This window comes from Thalia democratica, chromosome 9, assembly GCF_965202585.1.
Source record: "Thalia democratica chromosome 9, ktThaDemo2.hap1.1, whole genome shotgun sequence".
Lineage (NCBI taxonomy): Eukaryota > Metazoa > Chordata > Thaliacea > Salpida > Salpidae > Thalia > Thalia democratica.
Genome location: NC_139173.1, coordinates 1,918,757 through 1,931,022, shown reverse-complemented (window position 1 = coordinate 1,931,022; position 12,266 = coordinate 1,918,757). Strand labels below are relative to the sequence as shown.

At 30.5% G+C, this 12,266-nt stretch overlaps 1 non-coding gene across 1 annotated transcript; it reads left to right on the top strand.

Annotated features, from left to right (window-relative positions):
• Nucleotides 1–9,532: 9,532 nt before the first annotated feature.
• On the top strand, nt 9,533–9,651 carry LOC145845291 (5S ribosomal RNA). The gene has a single exon (XR_014370335.1). It is a non-coding gene; the product is annotated as a 5S ribosomal RNA (ribosomal RNA).
• Nucleotides 9,652–12,266: the final 2,615 nt, after the last annotated feature.

The window sequence follows — 12,266 nt, the reverse complement described above, 5'->3', positions numbered from 1 at the left end:
GGCTCTGAATGCGAGCACTCTTAGCCCGAGTTTGAATTCTAGTGTCTGGAAGACACTCTGGGTTTGGACTGACCCGTGACATAGTTTAATTTTACTTTAATAAAAATTATTTAATAATATAAAATACAAAATAGTTGGGATAAATTTATATACTAAAAACTTAATAGTAAACCAATTTGTAACAAAATATAAAAAACTTAAAATGAACAAAGTAGTTAAAATTAGACAAAAATTACAATAAAAACTCAGGTATGAAAAAAATCAATAAAATTTTATAAACTGTTATAAAATTTTATACAATGTTAACAAAATTCAAGAAAATACTTAAATTTGTCTAAAAACAATTTAAGTATCTTGCTTATAAAAAAGTCAATAAAATTAGTCACTAGCACTCAGGAAAAGGTGATTCTGCTGGAAGACAATAAACTTCACTCCAATTCTTTCCTCAGAACTCAGACTCCTCACTCTAACAATGTCCAAGCTTACAATACTCCTTTACTTGACTGAAGACTATTGTTATAGCAACAATTTCAAATTTAGCTTTCCGAACAACAAAGTGTTTCCAATTAAAAAATAGAAAATTGGAATAAAATAACGTATCGTTACATTACTTTTCCTCTCTTTTTTTTTTTTTTTTTTTTAACATGCACCTATCTAATGAAGTATTGTTCTCAAAACAGTAAAACATATAAAAACACGCTAGTAAAGATGTGCAGTAACATCCCGCTTTCCTTCCTCACTCTCTTTAAGGAAAGAAAAGAATACATAGGTAACAAAAAACAAAATATGTATAAATAACGTCATACTAAGATTATCGACAAAATAAATAAACCAAAATAACTATCATGGCGACAAAACCCATAAAATCAAATACAGTTACACATAACATTACGGTCATGTAAAATGTCAAACTTCTGAACATAAATCAATAAATTCCATAGAACAGCAATTAATAAAGTTTTCATTTTTTTTGTTGTGTTTTAGGGAATTTTTTCAATGTTTACAGTTGTTGTTAAATTTGCTTGGTTACTGTAAGTTACACAAGCAAGATTTCATTATTTATTTAAACTTCCCAACACAATAAAAGCAAACAAAAAATTAGTTTTTTTATAAAATAAAATGTTAGAATAAATCTCTATTTTTGATATGTTTTTTTTTTTTGTGTGTTAATAAAATAATCTTAAAGCCAAAATTTAAGATTTTGTTTCAAAAATTGTCATAAATTTAACAAGCAATAATTGTATTTAATAGATCAACTTAGATACAAAAAAGTAAGAATAAATAAAATAAAAGTAAAAAAATCTTATTATCTTGTTATAAGTTAGTTTATATTTAGATAAACAAATCAACTCAAAAACAAAGCACATTTAAAACACAGAAATTTTTTATCCCAAATTACGTATAACTTGTTTAAAATTTTTTTAAATAATTATACGGATAAAATAGCTCAACAAGAAATATTAATAATTTTGGACAAAAAAAAAAAAAAAATTGTTACAGTCCAAACCCAAAATAATCCACCATACCATTGACCATGTCCTACTCCTCTGAACTATGGGTCTCTGCATAATTAACTGGCCCATGTGGTCTTAAATTATAACTATTAATACCTTCCAATTCATCAGTAAGATTTAACGGACCAACATAAGCTTTAGTATTTCCAATTGATACTTTCACAACTTGAGAATTTTTTATTATGTACAAAGAATGTTCTGTTGATTTATTTCTTACCACTTTGTATGGTCCTTCATACAACTTATCTAATTTCTTTCTGCTATTCTTTTTCAACCAAACATATCTACAATTAAAAAGGCCTGGCTGATAAAAAGGTGCATCATTTTTAGTTTTTCTGAACTTGCGGCTGATATCTGCCATGGAATTTACAAAGACCGCACATTCAATAGGAGATGGTCTGGTGATTTGATGAATTTCATCAACTTCATCAAAAAGAAGTCGGCCACTTAAATTTAAAGAGCATCCAAATGCATACTGGGCCGGGGTGTAAGGGGAACCTTCAATAAGTGAGTTGTTAATGGTGCAAGTAATTAATGGGAGGTGAAGAGCCCAATTTGTTTTGTCTTCAAGTGAACGAAAAGCCACATTGATTGTTCTATTCTGTCTTTCAACATAACCATTTGTCTGAGGCGTTCTTGAAGAGGTAAACCTTTGCTCAATTCCTAATTGTTTACACGCCTCTTGCAATAAAAATTTTTTAAATTCTTTACCGTTATCTGAAAGAACAACCTGAGGTACTCCATAATGCCCTACCCAGTTTTGTATAAAGGCATCCCTAACAGTTATTGCTGTTTTATCTGGTATGGGAGCTGTTACCAATAACCCAGTTGCTCTATCTTTTATCATTAGAACATATTGATAGTCAACTGACTTATCCAATGGGCCTATAAGGTCTAAATGTAAAAATTGGAAACGTTGCGTGTTATTGGGAAAAAAACCTATGTTTGGCCTGTTATGTCTAGAAACTTTTGTCTGCTGACACGTGGCGCAGTTATTAACCCAGTGACTGTATCATTCCTTAATTTAGGCCACCAGAAAGTTCTTGCTATGGCTTCTATGGACTTCTCAATACCCATGTGAAGCCTGTTATGGGCTGCGTTGTACGCAGTCAGACGCAACGACTCAGGCAATATGACACGTTTAATTCCATCTTCTATAAAGAAAGCCATGTTTTCGTTTGTTGTGAACTGGACTTCTTTCTTTAAGAGGCGTGCTTGGTCAATAAGGCCTGGCTCCCTCCTTTGGAAAATTGCAATTGCCTCCCTATCCAAAGTTTTAGGGCTAACAGATTCTACATCTGAGCTTGAAATATCCAAATCATAAACTTCTGGAGTTATTAATTGCTCACTGTTATCAAAATCATCTATGTCCAGCTCACTGTCACTAGTATCAGACTCCGAACTACACAAGTAATCCGGATCCTCTTGGTGTGCTCTAACATGCATGGCTGTAATCTGAGGCGGCCTGCTTAGAGCATCTGCAACTGTGTTGTTGGATCCGGCTATGTGTGCTACTTCTGGATCAAACTCTTTTATCAGCATGATGTACCGTTGTTCCATAGGTGACTGATCTTTTAGATTATTGTTAATGGCCCCAACCAATGCCTTGTTATCTGTCCTTATCAACAACCTCCTGCCAAGAATTCTATATTGAAAGTGTTTCAAGCTTAAATAAAGGGCACGAAGTTCCTTATAAAAAGTTGACCTAACAGTCTTAAGTGGTGGCAATTTCTTTGAAAAAAATGCCAAAGGACGCATCTCCCCATTCTTGCCTTCCTGCTCGAGGACTGCGCCAACATGGGTATCAGATGCATCTGAAAATAGCATTAGTGGTTTGTTATGATCTTCATAAGACAAGGTAGTCGTATGTGCTAAAATAGCCTTTGTGTTTTTAAAGGCTTGAATATGCCTATCTTTAAGGTTAATTTTAGCACGATTAGTAGATTTTGGACCTCCAGATAACTCATTGAGAGGTGCAGTTATTTCAGCAATCTTTGGAACAAAACGATGATAGTAATTCGCAAGACCTAAAAAACGTTTTAGGTCTCTTCGTGTGGTGGGAATAGGGTATTCCCGAATAGCCTCAACCTTTGAGTCTAAGACATTAAGTCCTTCAATGCTAACAGAATGACCTAAAAAATCTAGTTTTGTTTTAGCAAGATTGCATTTGTTTGTATTTAGATATAATCCATTGTCAGACAATATCTTAAAAACTGTCTTCAAATGAGAGATATGATCTTCCTCAGTTTTGGAAAAAATCAATATGTCATCCAGATAAATAAATGTAAAAGTTTGACAAGAAATAAAAATACTTTCCATCATCTGCTGAAATCTGGTAGGGGCATTTTTCAAGCCAAACGTGCAACGTTTTGGAATGAAAACTCCTTTATGCGTGATTATTGCAGCATACTTTTGAGAACTTATTTCTATTGGCAAGCTGTAATAAGCTTCTTTTAGATCCAGGGTAGAGAAAACACATGTACCTCCTGGAATGATTTCAGACAGTTCGTCTATACGAGGTAGCGGATAAGATAAAGGACGTGTATGTGAATTTAGAATAGTGTAGTCAATGCAGACACGATAAGTCTTATCTTTCTTGGGTACACAAGTAACTGGAGAAGCACATGTATCCCCACTACCCCGGACTACAGCACCTCTCTCTAATAGATCAAAGAAATGATCTTTAATTACTTCTCTTGTACCACCGCATCTCCTGGCCTTGGTCATTTTAGGACAATAATTATCGACTATTATCTCTAGGGAATGATTGTGCTTTAGTGGTACAGTATAGTCAGGTTTCTTAGTAATTTCTGGAAATTTAGCAAGTAAGGCCTTACATCTTTCTTCTAAAGAATTTTTGCCTGAGTTTATCAGTTCGACACTGTTGATTGATGCAACTACAGGGCTGGGAAAGTCTGAAGCCACAAGGAGTTTTGTCTTCCGGCCTGAAATTGCTGAGCGTAATTGTGTCTTGGCTGGCAGTATTTCTAATTCATTCGCTTTTAGAAAATCAAGTCCAATGATACCATAACCCCTTGACTCTGGAGTTATCCAAAAGGTATGTGTGAAATTACCTAGTTCACTAACATTAACTTCTATATCTGCACTCCCAACTGGGTGAATTACTGAGTCGCCTATTCCTTGGATACTTTTGCTATTAGGGAGAAAATATTTGTTAATACCATTAGTTAAAGATTTCGGTAAAAGTGATATCTCACTTCCAGAATCGATTAAAAATAACACATTTGTATTCAAATCTGAAACAAACTGAAGATTTTGTGGCAAATTATTAGGGTCAACAAAAGAGTTTTTGACCAATTTGAAAGTCCAGCGCAATGGACGTTCGGGAGACTGTTTAACAGTCTCTGTAAGAGGACTTTTAATCCCGCCATCTGATCCTCTCACTGCGACGAAGACGGGAAGTCGTTTTTTGTTGGACGTTGAGTTCTGATACCTGCCATTTCACACGTCCCCGGGGCAGCGCATTCATAGGCGTTATTCCCAAACTTTCTATGTCTGTGACAGAGAGTACTTGAAGTCCCGTTGTTGCCTGTATTGTTGTGATTGCTATTATTTTGTCTGCCTTGATACCCATTGACAACAGGGGTATTGTTTTGGTGTGTCCGACCCTGGAAATTATCTCTAGGGTGGCCAATGACTCTAGTATCAGGAATAAAATTACAATCTTGATCGCCAAAATAGTTGTTTGCATTATTTTGGTAGCCAGAGTTTCGGTCTATATGTCTATAGCTATTCATGTGATAGTTAGATTTACTCTTTCTTTGACTTGGTCTATTAACATTGTAATTAATATTCCTTGAAGCCTCTATACTACGTTGGTGATTGGCATCACAAATATCCCTGCAACGACGCTTAAAATTTTCTATATCTAAGCTTAAGACTTCTCTCATTTTACCTTTTAAGTGTTCAGGAGCTAGGTGAATGTATAAAAACTTTCTTAAAGTGTTAGAGTCTTTCATTTCTGCCTCCCACTTCATGACTTCTAGTTCCAAAGCTTGGCCGTTTAGATTGTTGAAATCAGGTCTAGGCAGAAGAACTCTACCAAGCTGACCATCCCTATTTGACAAGTAATCAATAAGACTCTTGTAACAACGTCTCCCATACTCGACAGTAGTGTAGAAATTTCTTATATCTTTATGTGGCCAGACTGAAGTCAAAATTTGGTAGCGCAATTGAGAGTCAAAAATTTCAAGACTTCGGCACATATCTTCAAAATAGCTTATTTCATCTCTAGGGTTAGCGGTAATATCTATCTTAATAATAGATTTAAGTTCAGAGATCCTATTGCTTAAATTGAATCCCCTATAACCACCCCCTGGCAAGTTAAAGTCAACAATGTTATTGAAATTTGAGTCAGGCTTGGAAGTTGTCCTCATTGAGTTATTATCAATATGATTATATTCACCCCTGGCATTCACTAACCCATTGATTATTTTAGTTCTACTAGGACAGGTCTGCTGTAGAGGATCTCTGCAACTGGCTTGCATGTCAAGCTCAAGGTCATGTGCTTCTTTGTTTATTGACAACAAAGTTTTTTTTCTTTTTTGTAACTTTAACTCTTTGAGACGTTTAGCTTGACGCTCAATTTCTAACTCAACCATCTGTAATTCTTGCTCAGTTGTTGCAGATGCTAAGTTGTCTGAGTTTATGGCTTGACTAATGTCTCGTACCTCACTGGACACTTGGTAGGGTAAACAGACCTTAGTACCTAAGTGGGTAGAATTAGTAGTGTTGTGATACCCACCTATATTATGTATGCTTGAATTAACCTTGATGTCAGGCTGAAACTGGCCCACTATGGCTTGTTGACTGTAATTTTGATTGTGATTTATTTTAGTATTACTATTAATGGTATATGGTATATAATCATTATGGGTATCATGCATAAAGCTAGCCATGGTATGATCTGTGTGAAAATGTTGAGGGTCTTTACAACTTGTGTTAGGGTTTGGTAGGTTGTCTTTTAGTGTCAGATGTGACTTACTTTCCCCTACTATTGTTTGTACATTGTTAATATAATTTTTAGTAAATAACAAATTGTTCTGAGTTGTGATGGCCAAATCTGAATTTGGTGAAAAACATGGATCAATTTGACTGGTATGGTAAGACCCACTTAAACTTATGTTAGGTTGATGTGTATGACTGACCGAAAGGTCGTTATTCTTGTTCTCGAGGACGCCAATGAAACCAGAGGAGGTTGGCATGCCAACTTCCAAGGGTTTGTTTAGGAGGGTAGGAGGGTCAATGGTGGACTCATGGCTAAGAGGTCTTTGGCTCTGAATGCGAGCACTCTTAGCCCGAGTTTGAATCCTAGTGTCTGGAAGACACTCTGGGTTTGGACTGACCCGTGACATAGTTTAATTTTACTTTAATAAAAATTATTTAATAATATAAAATACAAAATAGTTGGGATAAATTTATATACTAAAAACTTAATAGTAAACCAATTTGTAACAAAATATAAAAAACTTAAAATGAACAAAGTAGTTAAAATTAGACAAAAATTACAATAAAAACTCAGGTATGAAAAAAATCAATAAAATTTTATAAACTGTTATAAAATTTTATACAATGTTAACAAAATTCAAGAAAATACTTAAATTTGTCTAAAAACAATTTAAGTATCTTGCTTATAAAAAAGTCAATAAAATTAGTCACTAGCACTCAGGAAAAGGTGATTCTGCTGGAAGACAATAAACTTCACTCCAATTCTTTCCTCAGAACTCAGACTCCTCACTCTAACAATGTCCAAGCTTACAATACTCCTTTACTTGACTGAAGACTATTGTTATAGCAACAATTTCAAATTTAGCTTTCCGAACAACAAAGTGTTTCCAATTAAAAAATAGAAAATTGGAATAAAATAACGTATCGTTACACTTTAATAAAAGAAATATGGTTAACAAGTAAGTTAAAAAAGAAAGAAGCACGTTAAAAAAACACATTAATTAATTGCTTAGTTTATTTAATAGTTTGATTATTTAACTATATAGTTATGTTATATAGTTTAATCGTATTGTATAACAAATACAGAGGTTTAAAGTAAGTTTAAATAAAAATAAAACATATAAAATAAGCATTAGTTAAAATACATTGTTTTTTTTTATTTGTTTAATTCTTGGTTAGTTATATTAATCGCGATGAGCTTAAAACAATGAAACAAATTTGGGAGGACCGCTTGGGAATACCACGTGCCGTAGGCTTTTGCTTTTTGAATTCATCTTTATTGTATTATTTTTCTTTCTGACTTGTTTACACTTATTTTTCATTTATTGACATTTCTTTAAAGCTTAAAAGAAAAGAAAATTCTAGTTATTAGCAAATAAAAACCTAAGCCAATTAGATAATGGTGTTTAAACCAATTAAAGCGCTAAAAAAGTGGTTTGACCAGTTTGAGATATCGAAAAATAATTGCACCATTTTGTAGAGTTCAATTTTCTGAGTTAAATTTAATACAGTTAGTCTTTTATACTAAAACTTAAAAGTCTTTTGTCCACAAACAAATAAAAGCGTTTCTACTTGAAAAATCAAATAAAAAATAAAGTTTGCACTTTTGTATCGTGAGTCATAATAAGTTATTTACTGTTACCAACAGATACTAGCAAAGGTTCTATGTTAATTAAATGTATTCGTAATTTGTATACTATTTTGTATACTAATTTGTATACTATATTTAAAGCTATTCTTGATAGAGAATATGCAATTATCATTATAAGTTTATAAGTTCACTTTAATTTAATGTATTTTGTAAATTAGTTTTATTTAATAGATAGTAGTGAATAACTTTATTTAATTTACTTTAGTATGTGTTGTATAAATTTATTTAAACCAGAAGCAAAAAGGGATTATACTTTCAATAAACTACACAATTTACAAACCAGTTGTGTACTAAATTTAAAGCTATTCTGAATAGTGAATATGCAATTATCATTGTAACTTTATAAGTTCACAGTTTACAAAGGCTTTACAATTTAGATATTATTTTGTTCATATTTGCATATCTAATTTATGAAAAGTTAGTGTTATGTGTATTGGCTATTTTAAAGAAACATGTTTAAATAAGTATGTTTAACAAGTAACTTAAAAATGGAAGAAATATATTCTATATATTGAACTATTGATATTTATTCTAGCTATTTGCTTCGTGTTTTTATTAGTTAGTATTTATTATTTATTTTGTTGATTGTTTTATAGTTTAATCGTATTGTGTTTAAATATATATAACAAATACAGAGGTTTAAAAGTAAGTTTAAATGAAAATAAAATAACACATATAGTTGAAATATAAGTTTAATTTTATTTCTATTTGATTGTTTTTATTTCTATGTTTGATTGTTTGTTTATTATACTTATCGCAATGTGCTTAAAAATAAAAGTAAGTTTAAATAAAAATAAAATGAAACATATAAAATAAGCTTATGTTATTTATTTATTTATTATTATTATTATTATTATTAATTTTCTTCAATTGTTTGTTTATTATACTTATCGCAATGTGCTTAAAAGAATGAAACAACTATAAAGGTTTAAAAAGTACGCTTAAATAAAAAATAATACAAATAAAGTTTATTTATAATAAATATATATATTTAAAACATTAAAAAAAGTATAATAATATAAAAACATGTATGCAATATTTGTAATTGTAATGCAATAACATATATGCATAGATCAATGAACTTAACATATTGTATTATTTTATTTTACCAACTTTATTTATTTTATTTAATAATTTTATAAACTTTACTTCTACTAGCCTGGTCTTAGGTAATTTATAGATAACAATTATTTAAACAAACACTTTTGTACAGTTACAATACAGTTTTAGTACATTTTGGGAGTAATTGTTAATAAAAAAAAACAAAAAAAAAAAGGTTAATTCAGGTTAAAATTTTATAAGGAATAATTTTAAAATATCAAATCGATTGTAAATCAAGTGCAAATAGGTTTTTTAAACAAACCGAAGGGTTTATAAAGGCTTGTAAACATTTTCAAACGCTTACGACCATACCACACTGAGCACACCCCATCTCGTCCGATCTGGGAAGTTAAGCAGTGTCGGGCGTAGTTAGTACTTAGATGGGTGACCGCTTGGGAATACCACGTGCCGTAGGCTTTTGCTTTTTGAATTCATCATTTTTGTATTATTTTTCTTTCTGACTTGTTTAAACTTATTTTTCATTTATTGACATTTCTTTAACGCTTAAAAGAAAAGAAAATTCTAGTTATTAGCAAATAAAAACCTAAGCCAATTAGATAATGGTGTTTAAACCAATTAAAGCGCTAAAAAAGTGGTTTGACCAGTTTGAGATATCGAAAAAATAATGGCACCATCTTGTAGAGTTCAATTTTCTGAGTTAAATTTAATACAGTTAGTCTTTTATACTAAAACTTAAAAGTCTTTTTGTCCACAAACAAATAAAAGCGTTTCTACTTGAAAAATCAAATGAAAAATAAAGTTTGCACTTTTGTATTGTGAGTCAATATAAGTTATTTACTGTTACCAACAGATACTAGCAAAGGCTTTTTAAAGTTCTATGTTAATTAAATGTATTTGAATTAGTTTAAATTAATAGAGTTTATTTGGTTTACTTTATTATGTGTGTTAAATGTGATATAACTAGGCTTAAACTAAAACAAAGCAAACAATTAGAGTACTTGAATAGAACCAACACAATTTACAAAACAATTGCATACTATATTTAAAGCTATTCTTGATATAGAATATGTAATTATTTTTATAAGTTTATAAGTACAAAGTTTACAGTCTACACACAGTTTACAAAAGCTTTACAATTTAGTTGTTATTTGTTTATATTTGCATATCTAATTTATGAAAAGTTAGTGTTATGTGTATTGGATTTTTAATTTCTTTACTTTTAGAACTGTTAGTTTTATATTTTAAACAAACATGTTTAAATAAATATGTTTAACAAGTAACTTAAAAATGGAAGAAATATTTTGTATATTTTGAACTAATTATATTTATTCTAGCTATTTGCTTAGTGTATTTATTAGTGTGATTGTGAACAGGCTGCGTGTTGATCGTTGGAATACGGCTTTGGAAACTGCTCGCAGTCTCTAGAGTTTGTACAAGGCCTTCTTCGCGTTAGCGCTCAGACGCCAGGGGTCTGCGGCTTAAGCTGGCCACGTCTCCGACCCGTCTTGAAACACGGACCAAGGAGTCTAACACGCGCGCGAGGTGTTGGGCAGTACGAAACCCGAAAGCACAGTGAAGGCAAACGAGGCGAGATCCTTTCATTAGGCGCATCGCCGGCCGATCCCATAGGCCGCGTCCTAGGGGTCGAGCAAGATCACTGTTACCCCTAACCCTTAACTTCGGTCGGTAGCTTTTTTTTTCATTTTAATTAATTTATGTTCTTTTATGTATTTTCTTTTATTATAATAATTTTTATTAGTTATTATTTAATTTTAATTTAACAATTATTTTTTGTTTAACTTATTAATTATTTTTTATGGTTTTTTAAATATTTAATTTTTCTGTTTTTTTACTTTCGTGCAAAAATTACCCTCCGGGAAAAATTGTAACTCGTTCAAAATTGACCCTTGGTGCATTTTTGCTTCGTGCAATTTTGACCCGTTTCCATTATTCATAGCACAGTAACATTATTTTTTATAATTGTAAACAGAGACGTAAAACTAAAAACTAAAAGTAACAATTTCTTTATTAAAAAAAAAAAATCTCTGAAATATTTAAAAGTGTAAAAGGCTTTAGAATTTAAGAAAGCTAATTTTTATAAAAATCTTGTATCTAATTTTTTCAATTAAAAACACTGTTTTAGACTTATACTTGATAAAATTCACTTGTTGTTATTTTTAGTTGTTGTAACTGTAATTTTAAGCTGTTAGAATTTTTATCCCAGATTTTTATGGTTTAAAGGATATAAAAGATTTAGCATTTGATTGTAATTAATGTTTTTTGGCAGAGGTATTAAAAAATAAAGACAAGAAGTTATTTTGTTTGCATTAAAATAATTAAAAAAATTGTGCTGAAATTACTATTTAAATAATATATTAAGTTCCGATACAAAAACAGTTTAGTTAAAAAAAATGTAAGAAATGCTGACAAATTATAAAAATTTACAGGTTTTATAAAAACAAATTTCGAAAGTTTTTCAACACAAGATGGATTTTTATAAATTCAATTTTAGTTAAATAATAAGTGATCTGTAAAGTTGTTAGTATTTTGTGAATAGTTTGTTTGAAGTATACAGCATTTTACATTTTTTTTAAGTTTCTATTTTATCAAATGTTTATAATTATTTTGTAACTAGAAATATAAAAAACATTAGTTTCTAAACAAGTCTTTTTAAAGAAAAACGACACTAATTGAAGAATATAAAAGTAGACAAGTATATAGTGAATATAAAAAATTTTTTTTTTATTTTTTTATCTTTACAAATCATTTAAGAAATGTTTTTTATTCATGTTTTTTTTTACTTTGTATTACAGTTCTGTCAAAGTGTTACTTTTGTATACAACTAACATTAAATATGTAGTTATAACATACTTTGACTTTATAAAACTTATTTTGTTAGCTTTCAAAAGAGAGTAATAGCCTGAGTTTACAAAAAGAAAATAAAGAATTTAAGAAAATATTGGTCTGTGTTTTATTTTGGTCGTTAATTATAAAACCAATTTATTAATTACTCCAAAACATAGGAAAAAATTTTCGTGGTGTGATCTTTTCAAGTATAAACTTGTTTTAAT